Source organism: Halichoerus grypus, chromosome 2, assembly GCF_964656455.1.
Source record: "Halichoerus grypus chromosome 2, mHalGry1.hap1.1, whole genome shotgun sequence".
Classification (NCBI taxonomy): Eukaryota; Metazoa; Chordata; class Mammalia; order Carnivora; family Phocidae; genus Halichoerus; species Halichoerus grypus.
In genome coordinates this window covers 164,293,504-164,306,419 of record NC_135713.1, presented here as the reverse complement: position 1 = coordinate 164,306,419, position 12,916 = coordinate 164,293,504, and the positions used below count along the sequence as shown (strand labels likewise).

The following is a 12,916-nucleotide window of genomic DNA, read 5'->3' as shown; positions in this document are numbered from 1 at the left end:
ATAATTTTAGCATGAAGTTCCTGCAAGACTTTGCAGGGAGGGTGGAGGAAGAAACTTGCCCAAATCCAGTTACTTTTAAATGTCAGTTGCCATAACAACTTCACATGAGCCATATTTTTACTTGAAAATTCCTTTTAGGATTCAGTTGCTATAATAATTTGCTTCAGCTCTTTTTAGGAGGCATATTTTCCCGTTTTCCTTTTGTGATCATTTCAAGCTTTCATTACTGGAACAAAAATGACCATGTAAACCTCAACCCTTCCTTTTTCCATGTACCAGAGCAGAGTGGCCCCCCAAAATAGAAGTGTGGGCTACGGGGAATTCTTCCACAGGGAAGGCCCTCCCCAGTCACCAGGGAAAGGGGCCAAGGGCGAGGGGTTCATCGCTGCAGGAGCCGGTGCCCTTCTTGGTGGAAATTAAGTCAACAGAATTTCTTTAGTGTGACTATTCACCTTTTGTGTGTCCTGGGAGTTCTGCACAAGGTGAAGCCTAGCCTGACCCTCTGAAGAAGGGATGGGTCCGCTCCTGAGTTCTGAAGGCCTCATCGGCTCTCGTCAGCTTGTTCAGTGAAGGTATTGGCATTTGATGACTAAGTGAGGCAATCCCGAAAGTATTTACTTAGAAGCAAAGTGGTAGCAGACTAAAGTTCGGTGCCCTTTCTTTCGCTGTTCAGCTGTTAACCTTAATTCATTAGACAATATGACCTCAGAGAAGCACCTGAATCTAAAATCTCTTCTGGCCGCAGACGCACCAGAGGGGACTAATTGCTGCCAGCCTTCGAGATCTCTCTGGAGCAGGCATTGTCGTTGTTGAGGGCAAGCCTGTGATCCCAAGGAAAGGGTCTTACAAGTGGGCAGACCACTTAATTTCAAAAGACGTATGGTCCCATCTCCTTGAAGGAGCTTGGTGCTCATCCCCCAAGCCCCTGGTGGAAGCTGCAATCAGGTTTCTGACTTGACCCCACCCCGGTTTTAGTGACCACTGCTCGTCTTCCTAGGTATTGCCTTGGACCATCCCTTCTCTCTCCCATCTCCTCCCACCCCAACTCTTTGGTGGGATCTCAAATTGTCACATTTTCTGGGACTCTGAAGCTTGCAAGGGGACCGTGGGACTCCTGCAAAGAGGAGAGTAGAGAAAGAGGTGCCCTGGCTACTAGCCGGCCTTCCCCTGGGATTCCCCATTGGGCGGACTCCCCGTTGGGCAGACTCCCCGTTGGGCAGACCCACCTTTGCAGTGAGGGGAACATCAACCCCCACCCCCACCCGTGCCTCATAGGGCAGAAGGGACAATCAAATGCAAAGGTTTGTGGGAAAGAGAAAGCATAAAACATTCCATAAAGGTATAAAAATAATTATTATTCTATTTTCCTGGATGATCCAGCCTTTGGAGGTGTGGAGCTCATCCTCTGGAAAAATCAGCTGGGCTGGCAACATGAGCTGCTCTTTTCTAAACCTCGGTGATGTGCCTCTGCAAGATACTTTGGTGAAGGGCGCCTGGGTGGCTCAGTTGGTTAAGCGACTGCCTTTGGATCAGGTCATGATCCTGGAGTACCGGAATCGAGTCCCACATCGGGCTTCCTGCTCGGTGGGGAGTCTGCTTCTCCCTCTGACCTTCCCCCCTCTCATGCTCTCTCTCTCTCTCTCTAATAAATAAATAAATAAATCTTTAAAAAAAAAAAAAGATACTTTGGTGAAGGTTTGCATCTGTTTGGGGACGTTCAACATTTGGATTGTTCCGCACATGTCCACTGAAATGTAATACTTGACATTTCTCAAGCATCAGTTGTGCTTTTTTTTTAAACCAAGGGTAACTGAACTCTGCGTTCAGGGAAATTGAAATAAAACATTATTGCTTGGTTTAGATGTGAAATGAGATTCTGCTTCATCCTAACCCTCCCTGGACGACTTTCATCCTTTCGCCACCTTCTAGCCCCCAGGCAGAGGAAACAGACTGTTCCTTCACGCTTGAGGGCAAGCAGTGGGCAGGTGGTGGGGAGGGCTCTCTGTGGCCAGCCAGATCTGGGTTCAAGTCCTACATCTCCTACTTAGCTGACCTCAGAACTCATTCCCTCGCATACAAAGCACAGTTGATAATAATGCACGCTTTTGGGGCCTGTCATGAGGATTAGAAATAGTCTACTTAAAGCACCTAGCAGATAATGGTCTACATTCCCAGCCTGCAGCGCTGGTTGCTACCCGTGCTTGTGGAAGCACTGAAACTCCTCCGGTCCGTCTGGCCCAGCTGCCAGTGTCCTGTGACCTCGGGGGAGATATTTTCATCCCCTCAACTGATTAGAATGAGACGTCTTCTAAGAGCCCAGTGGTGACCTTCATCTCTAGAGTTCCTGAAGGCAAATCTGGGACAGTGGGTGCCGATGGCATGACAGGTAGGTCAGTTTTGACTCAACTGAAGGAAGTGTTTTCTAATTATTAGAACCGACCAAGACATAATAGGTCACTTTAGAATATAATGAGCTTCCATCCCTTTTCAATTAAGAAAAGGCTGGTAAACATCTGCGCAGCCCCTGTAGGAGAGGAGCCCTGTGCTTGGCCCTGGCAACTCGGGGCTTCAGGTGAGGACAGTCGGTGAGCAGGTACGTCCCGGCTACACTCGACTCCTAGCTCCCTGGGATGCCTTGTGGGCGGGATGCTCTGCTGTGGTCTGCCATCTTAGCAGCTGCCTTGGAGACAAGGCTTTCAGGGCTGAGTGGCACTCAGACAGGGAAATGGTTTTGAAAACAGTGGCCTGAAAAAAAAAAGAAAGAAAGAAAGAAAAGAAAAGAGTGGCCTGGTTTGAGGAAAGGCCCAGCATCCCTGTGGCTTTGTTAGGGAGCCACAATCGCAAATGTCCCAAGGGCAGGCAGAGGGTCCAGTGGGAGGTGGTCCAGTCCTAGAGCGAAGGCTCTGTCCTGGGAGCAGTTCTGCAGGTGGCTTTGGCTGTCAGAGTGGGTCGAACGGCAGCTGCCCAAAAGATACGTCTAAAGGAAACTGTGAATGGGGCCTTATTGGAAAAAGGGTCTCCAGGTGAGATCATCCTGGATGCAGGTGGTCCTGAACTCCAGTGACAAGTGTCCTCAGAAGAGGAGAGAAGACACAGAGGAGGTGATGTGAAGACAGAGACTGGAGCTATGCTTCTACAAGCCAAGGACACCGAGGATTGCTGAGGCGTGGAACGGAGGCTCCCTGAGACCATCCAGAAGGAAACAACCCTATTGACACCTCGATTTCAGACTTCTGACCTCCAGGCTGGACAGAATAAATTGCTGTTGTTTTTAGCCAGCCAGTTTGTGGTTGTTTGCTCGGCAGCCCTAGGAAACTCAGACAGCGATTGCTCTGCCATCTGGAATTCCCTCACGCTCTTGCAGCTGGGTCAGTGAGGGGAGCCCGGCAGTCACTCAGTTCCATTGTTTTCTGGGACCAACCGTGATCCCTCCTTCCGGGGCTGTGCTGTTAGGCTCTTCAGCTCAGTATTCCCTGTCTCTATCCCCAAATGCCTCGTGGCATCTGCTTTCTTCCCCATCAGGTACAATGCTGTTGTATTCTTAATGGCTAGGGTTTTATTGCTTAATGAGGTCTGAGCCACAGCGTGAAGGAACACGGGGACATTAGCACCAGGCCTATGCCCCATGCACAAAAAGGCACATCACCAACCGGAAGAACATTTCTGAAAATCACCTAAAAAAAAAAAAAAAAGTAGCACCAAGCAAGCCATAAACAGCTCTCAGCCTCAGTCTGCCAGCCATAAATTTAATCTGTTCTGACCTGGACACAGCTGTTTCCCCCTCTTTTCTTCAGCATCTTATTCTGAACTGGCAGCAGCCAAGGGCCCATTGTCACCGGCAGTGAGTTTTCATGTTGAAAGACACTTTAATGAGAGAGTTGGCACCACATCCTGCACCTTGGTGGGCATTGTTCCCTCAGCAAAGTTTTTAGCTAACGAGTTTGGGGTTTTTGATCTCAAAAGCGCTGGGGAGATAGGCTGGAAGGCCTGGCGGTGACATTCCTTTGGAGACAAGCATGAGCCGACGCCATTTTCCGGGAGCCGCAGATCTGCCCCCAAGGGGTCTGGAGGCAGACCCCGCAGGAGGGCTGGGCATGCTGGGCCCTTCCAGCCCACCCACAGCAGCCCCCACCCTCGCTCCTGCCTTCTCCCGGAAAGAACCCCGGAACCACTGAGTGTGCTTCTCTGAGCTATGGTGGCCCACCCCTGCTTTTCCAGAAATCGTGTTTCTTCTATGTGCAGCCCAGGATTAGCATGGAGATAGAGACATCATTCTTTAGGGGACTTCTGTTGACATCTCCTTCACACATCAGTATTGGGGAATCAGTCCCTGGGCCATGCTCTGAGGAGAGAGGATACATTTATCCTGTCTCCTGGCAGGTGCTACCTGAGGAGCTCTTGCATTGGACCCTGTCGCTACAGAATGTCCAACATTCTGGTCGTTGCGGATTCGCCCTGCCAGGCTCCGATGTCTGCGGAGCGGCGGCCTTTCTAATTCTTGGGACTAATATGAACCTTTCAAACCTTTTGCTCTTCCTCTTCTTTTTTTTTTCCCCCTTCCTTTTCATATTCTTTTTTGTCTGTGTGAAAGCACCAAGCGCTGAATGCTGCTAAAAATGAAGGGAGCTGTCAAAAGTCAGAAGGGAAGGGAAAAATCAAAGTCCCCCCCAGCGGCAACAGCTGAAAGGCGCGTCGTGGCCCGTCCCCACGCCTCAGTGGGACGGAGAACCTGGGCCAGCCCGACGGCCGCCAGTCTGCGGGCACCAGGTACTCCCCAGATGATGCAACATCAAAGCTGCTTCCATGCACGCCCCTGGCACGCACCTCTGCTCCACTTAATTACCGGCGGCATTTGACTTCCAAGGAAGCTTCTCTTGCCCACGGAACCAATTCCTCCCTCCTCCCGTGCACATGCCGTGGCCTCACGTAGACAGTGGGGTGGCACGTCGTGGGGCAACAGATTGTGATCTGGGGGCGAGGGTGGCAATCCCCAGGGCGGGAGGGATGCGGGCGGAGAGCAGGAGGCACGGTGTGATGGGGCCATCGGCAGAGGTGGAGAGGGAGGGGCGATGGAGGGAGAGGCAGGAAGCGCCGCGCCAAGTGTAAATATGATGATTGTTGTCTCTTTCACGGGAAGTAAATAAATCGGCTCCATGTCGATTCGAGAGGTGGCTGAGGCTGCTGTGTACTTGGCCGGCGGCCCGAGCCTGGCCTCTCCAGAGACGTTGATTCATGGCGCCGTCCAGCGCCCACGGAGGGCGGAGGTGGGAGAGTCATTACCCCTCCGCTGAGGCAAGGGGCCCAGAGAGGCTAAGAGGGCTGAGCGGGGAGCGGAAGACAGCAGTCCCAGCAGCGCGTCGCGTGTCGCCGCCACTAGATCATGCTCCACTTAGAAGCAAGTAATTGTCAGGTAACCTATTTTTCGGGGGCTAATTTCAGCACATGAGGACTTTGTCTCCTCCGTATATTTCTTTGCCTGAAAAATGTATGAGTTTATGGAGCAGGAAGGGACGACGGTAACCATGCGCCACGCTTGTCTGGGGAACGAGGGTTCAAGTGCGAGAGAGCAGGAGCATCTGACCCAGCCCGGCCCCCGGCCCCTGGCCCCCACCTGAATGGATTCCCTTCCACACACGGACGAGCATTTGGAAGGGGAAATGCCTTGTATATGTGGAATCGTGACGCTTGTGGCCCGAGGTTTCATGAAAACGTAGACCCGAATTATTTTCTCATCAGGGACATGTTGACCAAGTGTCACGCGGAAGGGCCGTGCCCGGGAGAAGTAGCCAGGTGCTTGGGCCATGGGTTCTGCTCAGCAGCCGAGCTGAGGCAGAAGAACTGCAGCTGGGGTTTGCAAATGGGGGGGCGGGGGGGGTGCGCAGTCGTGAATCTTCCTCACACCGGCCTGGAGCTCAACCCTGACTGTAGGATGGGGAAGCCGGGAAGTGAGGAAGGGACGAGATTCAGACACGGGAGGGGCAGCGCTTGCAACAAGCCTCCGCAGTTCTGCTGCCGTGTGCTGGACTGTCCAGAACTGCCCGGGCCCAGCAGCTCTCCCGGGTGCCAAGAATGGGAGGTGAGAGTAGCCGAGTTGCTCGCGGAGCTCTGTCCTATGCGTTACCAAGGAGCAGGCAAAAGGAGGAAACTGCCTGCCATGTCCCCAAAGGCCAATTTCCTCCAGCACCAGCCAGAGTGCAGAGCCAGCACCAAGTCCTGCACGTGGTGAGGGGGAGGGGGGGCTGTGGCTCAGCATCTCGGGCGCGGCCCCGCAGATGGATGCCCACCAGCGCCTCCAAGCACCCGGACGCAGACACATCTGGGCATGCCCGCCTGGGCATCACTTCCACCCCTTGTGTGTGCACGCTGGGGAGAGGAAGCCAAAGCAAGCCCCGTCCCTGTTTACTTAGCCCAAAGCAGCAGGGCCCAGACTGAGCCCAGCTATATGGGGTTGGCCCTGCGGGGATGGAAGGGTACGTGTTTGGCCCTGGTGCGGGTACTTGCCACCATGAGCGCTAGCTAACCGCCAACTGCTCCCCCCTTTCCACGCCTCCCCTTCGTTCTCTCCCTTCTCCTCCCCATCTCCTCTCTCTCTCCCTCACTCTCTGCTGAATTCCGCATTGACATCAGCACTTCCAAAAACAACAACAAAGGAAAGTAGGTCACTGGCAGTTCCAGGTCGGAGCTGCGCCCTGGTGTCAGCTGAGTCAGGGGTTCGGCCCATTTCACCGACAGAGGAGAGGGGGCCGCTGCCTTGCCAATGGAGTTGGTTGGCCCTGTATCCTTAGGTGGAAGGGTAGGTATGCGCACCCCCTACTGTGTGTTTGCACCCTGGCTCACGGACGGGTACTGAGGGCAACACTCCACACATTCGGTGTTGGCATTCAAGGGACCCGGGGTACACGCACCTGGTCTGGTGAGTGCGGGGCCAGCCTGCAGAGACCCACGTTTATTCCCACGCGTGTATGTGCACAGGCCCGACAGCTCTGCCCTCGCTGCCCTGTTCCTCGGTGGCTTCACACACAAGGTTTCTTCTGCTCTCTCTGGTCATGGAACTCCCAGTTCTACTTGAAAGACTACCCAACACGCTAATTGGGACTCCTGCTATGATTAAAAAGAAATTTCAGATTAGAACCACCATGCCATAGAGCTCAGGAAGAAAACAGCTCTTTATAAACCCAGCAGGAGCAGACTTTAAGGTTGTTTTTTTTCTAGCTTCGAAAGAAACTGCTTCTTGCTATTATTTTGCCTACCAATGAGTCAAGTGCAAATAGCCACCAGGTATGGTCTGAACCATAAAGAGAGGGACACTTGGGAAGAGATAAAATTGCGCCCCCAAACCCTTTAATACAACAACCATAAAGGAGTTATCTCTATAAGCCTAGAGCCTGCCTCGGCCAGCACCTCTGGTCTCCTGACTTAAGAGATGCCTCCATTCATTCTGGGTCAGCCTTTGCTCAGGATAAAGCTTTTATGAGCAGCTGAGGGTAAAGAGCACATTTCAATCAAGCTCCCTGAAGCGATGAGCTCTGGAGGTCCCCAGGGGTGGCTGGGGGAGGGTAGGGGGGTTAAGCTGTGGTCAGTAAGAGGCAGGCACAGAGGAGAGGACTGCACATCTGAATGATTTCACTTGCAGGGCTGAGCTCATCACATTGATACTTTTAGATCTGATTATCTTGGGCCGGGGCAGGCCACACTGTACTAGGCCCCCTGGGCACCTTGCTTTTTAAAGCAGCACCTCTTGTTTCAAGTGGGAAAAAGCCCTCCCAGCTCCTTTCCTGACCATCAGCCCCAGCTCCCAGCCCCCAGTTAAGATTTTAAAACTCTATTTTTATTTTTTTTAAAGAGTCTATTTATTTGATTTGAGAGAGAGAGCATGAGCAGGGGAAAGGGCAAGGGGACAAGCAGACTCCCGGCCCAGTGAGGAGCCCCACATGGGGCTCGATCCCAGGTCCGAGATCATGACCTGAGCCGAAGTCAGACACTCAGCCAACTGAACCACCCAGGCGCCCAAGATTTTAAAACTTTAAGGTTGAACCCAAACCCTCCTTAAAGGGGACCATTTGGCTTTATGTAAATAAGTGTCTCCTTAATATTGCCTTCATTAAAAGACCCAAGAAAAGAACATCAATATTTGCTGATGGAAAAGCATAACTGTCTTTAAGGGTAATTGGTTAATTATTGCAGATAATTGTCTGCAAATAATGGAAAGGCAGGTAATAAAGAGAAACGGGGCTATTCAAAGGGGCTCTCGCACAGGTAAGCAGGCTCTGGGGCAAGAATGGGACGAGGCTGGGGCTGGGAGGGTGCACTGCCGCCCGCCTCCAGGACCACCATTCCCAGAGTTCAGGATTCCCCAGAGCAGTGAAAGTGCAGAAAGATTCTGGAGGGCCTACCTGGGGTGGCCAATGTTTATTTGGCCAACTGGAGACCTTGAGAAGCGACAGGCTCCACCAATAGCATTTAGTTTGTAAAAGATCTTTTTAGGCCACCCCCTCCCTTTCCCAACCAAAAACAGGGACACAGTTCTAGAATAAAGGATTATCTCTGGATTGAATAAATTTGGCTTAATGAAAAGCTCGCTACGTTAATATTTCATGGCAAATCTGTAGAATCGCAATCACAGGCTCCCCTGGTCTTCCAACTGGCGTTTGCAAACCGCAGTTCTCATGAGCTCTGCTTCTGACCAGGGCCGCCCCTTTCGGGAATAATGAGGAAGCAGGGAGCCTGGCTTTAAAACGTTGCTGCTGTCTTCTTCTCGGTCCTTGTTTCACCCCCTTTCCCTTGTGTGAGAGAGCGGGGAAGAGTAGAGTTTGGTCGAAGCCAAATGGGTTGAAAGGATAAATTGGTCAAGAAAGTCTACTTCCACCCCAGCCTTTGTGGCTCTTCCTGCCCGGGTTGCCCCAGCAGCCAGTGACTTCATCCCAAAGGCAGAGCGCCACCTGTGGGAGAGGGTGGAGAGCTGCAGCGACGCGGAGGGTTGCCTGAAGGTTTGCTTAGGGTGCGCCTACACCCCAAGTCTGGAACCTTTCCCAGGGTCTGATGGAAAGCTCTCTCTAGAAACCCGCACACACCCAGAAGGACTTGCACCAAATTCCAAGAGGTTTACGGACACACTCCTCCCTCATTCCCCCAACCCCGGCATGGACTCTGGTTAAGAACCCTAAATCTGGGCAAACATTTCTCATCTTTCATTTTTCAGTCCAATGATCCATTTACAGTTAAAATTGTAATATTTCACTCAGAAATATCCAAGCAAAAATGTGACTGTTCATATCTTGGTCTCTGTCAGAAGCTTTATTTTTTCCTCATCAATTTTGTTTAAATATAAGAAAACTCTACCTAAATAGATAAATAAATATCATTAGCCAAAAATAAATTTAGAATGGAAAAGGCAAAATAACATGATGTTATGCAAGAAGTTACCATTGAGGAAATCTGGGTGAAGATATATGGAACCTCCCTGTACCTTTTTTTTGGGGGGTGGGGTGGGGGGACAACTTTTATTTGTAAATAAAAAGTTTCTTTTTAATGGAAAAGAGTGCTTGGCTGGCTCAGTCCATAGAGCACGCCTCTCTTGATCTCAGGGTCGTGACTTCAAGCCCTATGTTGGGCGTTGAGCCTACCAAAAAAAAAAAAAAAAAGGAAAGAGTTTTACTAAGATAAATCGTAAAAAGTTATTCTATCACTTAGGATAAATTAATATATGAACCAGTGGTTGCTTGTTCATTTTTTAAGCCAATTTGCTATTAGCCAATTTAAAATTGGATACAAAATTTAAAAATTCATGAAAATATTCCAAACAAAGCAGACATATTTGACTGAAAATTATTATGATGATTTTAAGTTAATTTTCCAAATGAACAAAAACAATGAAAACACAAATTCCCAGAGCAGACTTCAAGGTTCATAAAAAACTCTGAATTGAGGCCGAACAGCAATGATCAAAAATGCTTAAAGCACAAGTTGTCAAAAAGGCAGCCCCTTGAGGGGACAGCCAGGAAATTACCTGCTTTATGTTGATACATAGGAACCCCCACGTGGGAAGATCGTCAGCTTCCAGTAAGCCCTAGGCCCGCTGTCTTCCTTTCCCATGGTGGGAAGAAATCCCCTCATAGCCCCTGCAGAGGGAAGGTTTGTGGGGCAGGGTCTTCCTTCTCTGCTCTCACTATTGGAGTCCACCCCACTTTACGTGGGGTCCTTTCAGAAACAGGGACCCAGCTACAGCTGTCAAGAAACTGTTGAGGGCACCTGTCTCGCTCGGTCAGTGGAGCATGCGAATCTTGATCTTGGGGTTGTGAGTTCAAGCCCGACGTTGGGTGTAGAGATTACTTAAAAATAAAATAAGAAAAGAAGGAAGGAGGGAAGGAAGAAAGGAAGGAAGGAAGGAAGGAAGGAAGGAAGGAAGGAAGGAAGGAAGGGAGGGAGGGAGAGAGGGAGGGAGGGAGGGAGGAAGGAAACTTTTGAAACCACGCTGGCCACCATGGGAGTTTCCTCCACTGCACCCCTATTCTTGGTGGAAAGGAAGCCAGAGAGCAGGGGTTCTGCCAGTTCCTTCACTCACCAGGTTGGTGACCCCAGCGACCTAGTTTGGGAAAGTTTAAAGGGTCAGGAGAGCAGAGAACTGCTAGGAAAAAGTTCTGACTTCCTCTGCAGGGCTCTCGCAGATCAGTTCTTCTGAGCTTGAAGTTCCTGGGGGTGGGAAGGAAGTGATAGGCCCCCCAGTGTTGATTCCACTCTTCGCCATGGGTCATGTGGGATGGGGTCTTCCACTCAGGAGAAGGCAGCCCAGGGCTGAGTTGGGGAAGAGCCGCTGCCTTGGACTTAGAAGCACAGGTTTTAAATCACCAGGAGGCCCATTTCTCCATCTGTAATAGTCAAATCTCCTCAGAGGTGACACTTCCCAGTTAGTTATGAGGCTGTGTCCCACAGGGGGCTTAAAAAAAATCAGAAACGCTACCCAATTCCCTGGACTTAGGACAGGGAGTGGATGAGGAGGAAACCTCTGCAGGAAGACAGGGCTGTGGCCTGGCGGGAGCCCAGTCAGCAGCTGAAATGAGCCTGCGACTGAGGGATGAAGCGTGTCTGAGCGAGAAGGCCAAGGGGGAGTGGGCCGGTGGACGCGGCTCCTGACCAGGCCCTGGGAAGGCCGCTGCCAGTGCTGGGCCCAGCGTGGGGCCGGCAGGAGAGGAGAGAGGAGCTAGTAACCCGGTACCTGGCATGCCTCGTCTGTGAGGCCGGGAGGGCCGTTCTCTGGGGCTCTGGGGCAGAGACTGGAAGGACGGCGGGGCCGACCTGGGACTGGGGGGCAGCTGGGAGGCGTGCAGTTCACAGCAGCTGCGCCTACAGCAACTTCCAGCACAATACCTGTCCCACCCGTCTCCCCTTCTGGGTGTGGAGCTGAGAGCAAAGTGGGGCGCACCCGGGCTGGGCGTGAGCCCCTTTCTCAAGAACTCAGGTCACAACTGGAAGGGACACAGGTGAGGAGGCGAGCTTACAGTGGCTTCTGGAAAGAGGGCTGGTGTGGAAATTCAGAAAAGTCTGTATCTTAGGCTCACAAAGTGCCAGACACTCGGCGGCACTTTAAATGCCACAGATAAAAAGTGAGGTGGCAGGTGGCAGGCGAGACAAGAGGTCAGGGCCCTGGGGCCTCTGAGGCTCAGACGCCGGAGTAAAGAATAAAAACACCTTGGAGACCCCTGTGACCCTGAGCGTGTGGGGAGAATGTCAATGCAGCCCAGCTGGCCTGGAGCCCCGAGCTGAGGCGTGCGCTGGACAGGTGCAGAATCTGTAGATTAAGGCCGAGTGGCCTCTTCAGAACCTCCACGGTGCCGGAAGTGGGACAAGCCCCTTCAGGGTCAAGGCTCGCTGGGGAACTTGGAGGCTCAGGGCTCAGACTACAATCGGCCTCTCATCACACACCTGCTGGTGTCCCTGATGGATGGTCACCAGCGTGTGGGGACAGTGGGCCCTCCGCCCCTCTCCTGACCACACCCCCTTGTAATCAAATAAAAGGGGCTGCTATTGGCTGGCACTTGTGGAGGGGCACTCTTGTTCCATGGCATTCCAGGGCCTGGCTGGGCCGCACACGTGCTTGGTGATCAGATCTGTGGACAGCATGCATGTCCCACACTGTCCCCACATGAAGGACAGTGACAGGAGGTGGTGGCTGAGCAATGTGTATGTGCCTGCAGGTGCAAAATGTCTCTTTCCCTATTGACCCTCCTGTCTGTCTGTCTGTCTGTCTGCATCTTTCTCTGCCTCTTTTGGTGACCTGACAGACCCATAGGGCTGTGCTTTCTGTCTCCTAGAGACACCGTACGGGTCTCACTCGGAACTTCACCTTCCCTTGCCCACCCAGTCCATGACCCCAGCCCGGGCCAGGAGTCCCTCACTGGGTTTGTCCTGCTGGCCCCTCCCCACCGAGGGAGACTTACCTGGAGATGATCCCTCGCATCTCTCTCTGGCCGGAGCGGCAAGCGGCCACCTGGATGCTCCACATCTCCATTCCAGTCAGCTGCCGTGCGGAGGGCATCACGGTCCGGCCCGTGCCTGTCCCTGAACCTGGGCAGTGGAGGCCTCGTGATATGGAGCCGGTTGCCTGGGAGGCCTCCCACCTGGTTAGGCCTCGAGCACTTGCTTTTCCTTCTTCCTTAGAGCCTGCCTCCTGGGGAAATGGTACTTACAGAGATGGAAGGGTTTCGTGCATCTCTCGCTTCCTCTCTGTTTCCCGAGGCCCTGAGAGGGAGCGGCAGAAGCCGTGGCTGGCCGGGCTGCCCTGAGACGCCTGGGTGAAAGAGGAGGGGCGGCGTGGAGTCGCAGGCAATTTGGAAAGCACTGTGACCCAAGCAGATCTTGCAGCGGTCGTGTCAAATTCGGCTATTCAGGCGTGCCAGCAGTGTGCGCACACAGAAACCCG

At 52.4% G+C, this 12,916-nt stretch overlaps 1 long non-coding RNA gene across 1 annotated transcript; it reads right to left on the bottom strand.

The window, feature by feature from the left end:
* Nucleotides 1–9,279: 9,279 nt before the first annotated feature.
* Nucleotides 9,280–12,690, bottom strand: LOC144381005 (uncharacterized). The gene is made up of 3 exons (XR_013445401.1): nt 12,435–12,690; nt 10,007–10,328; nt 9,280–9,619 (listed from the first exon to the last, which is right to left on the bottom strand). It is a non-coding gene; the product is annotated as an uncharacterized LOC144381005 (long non-coding RNA).
* Nucleotides 12,691–12,916: the final 226 nt, after the last annotated feature.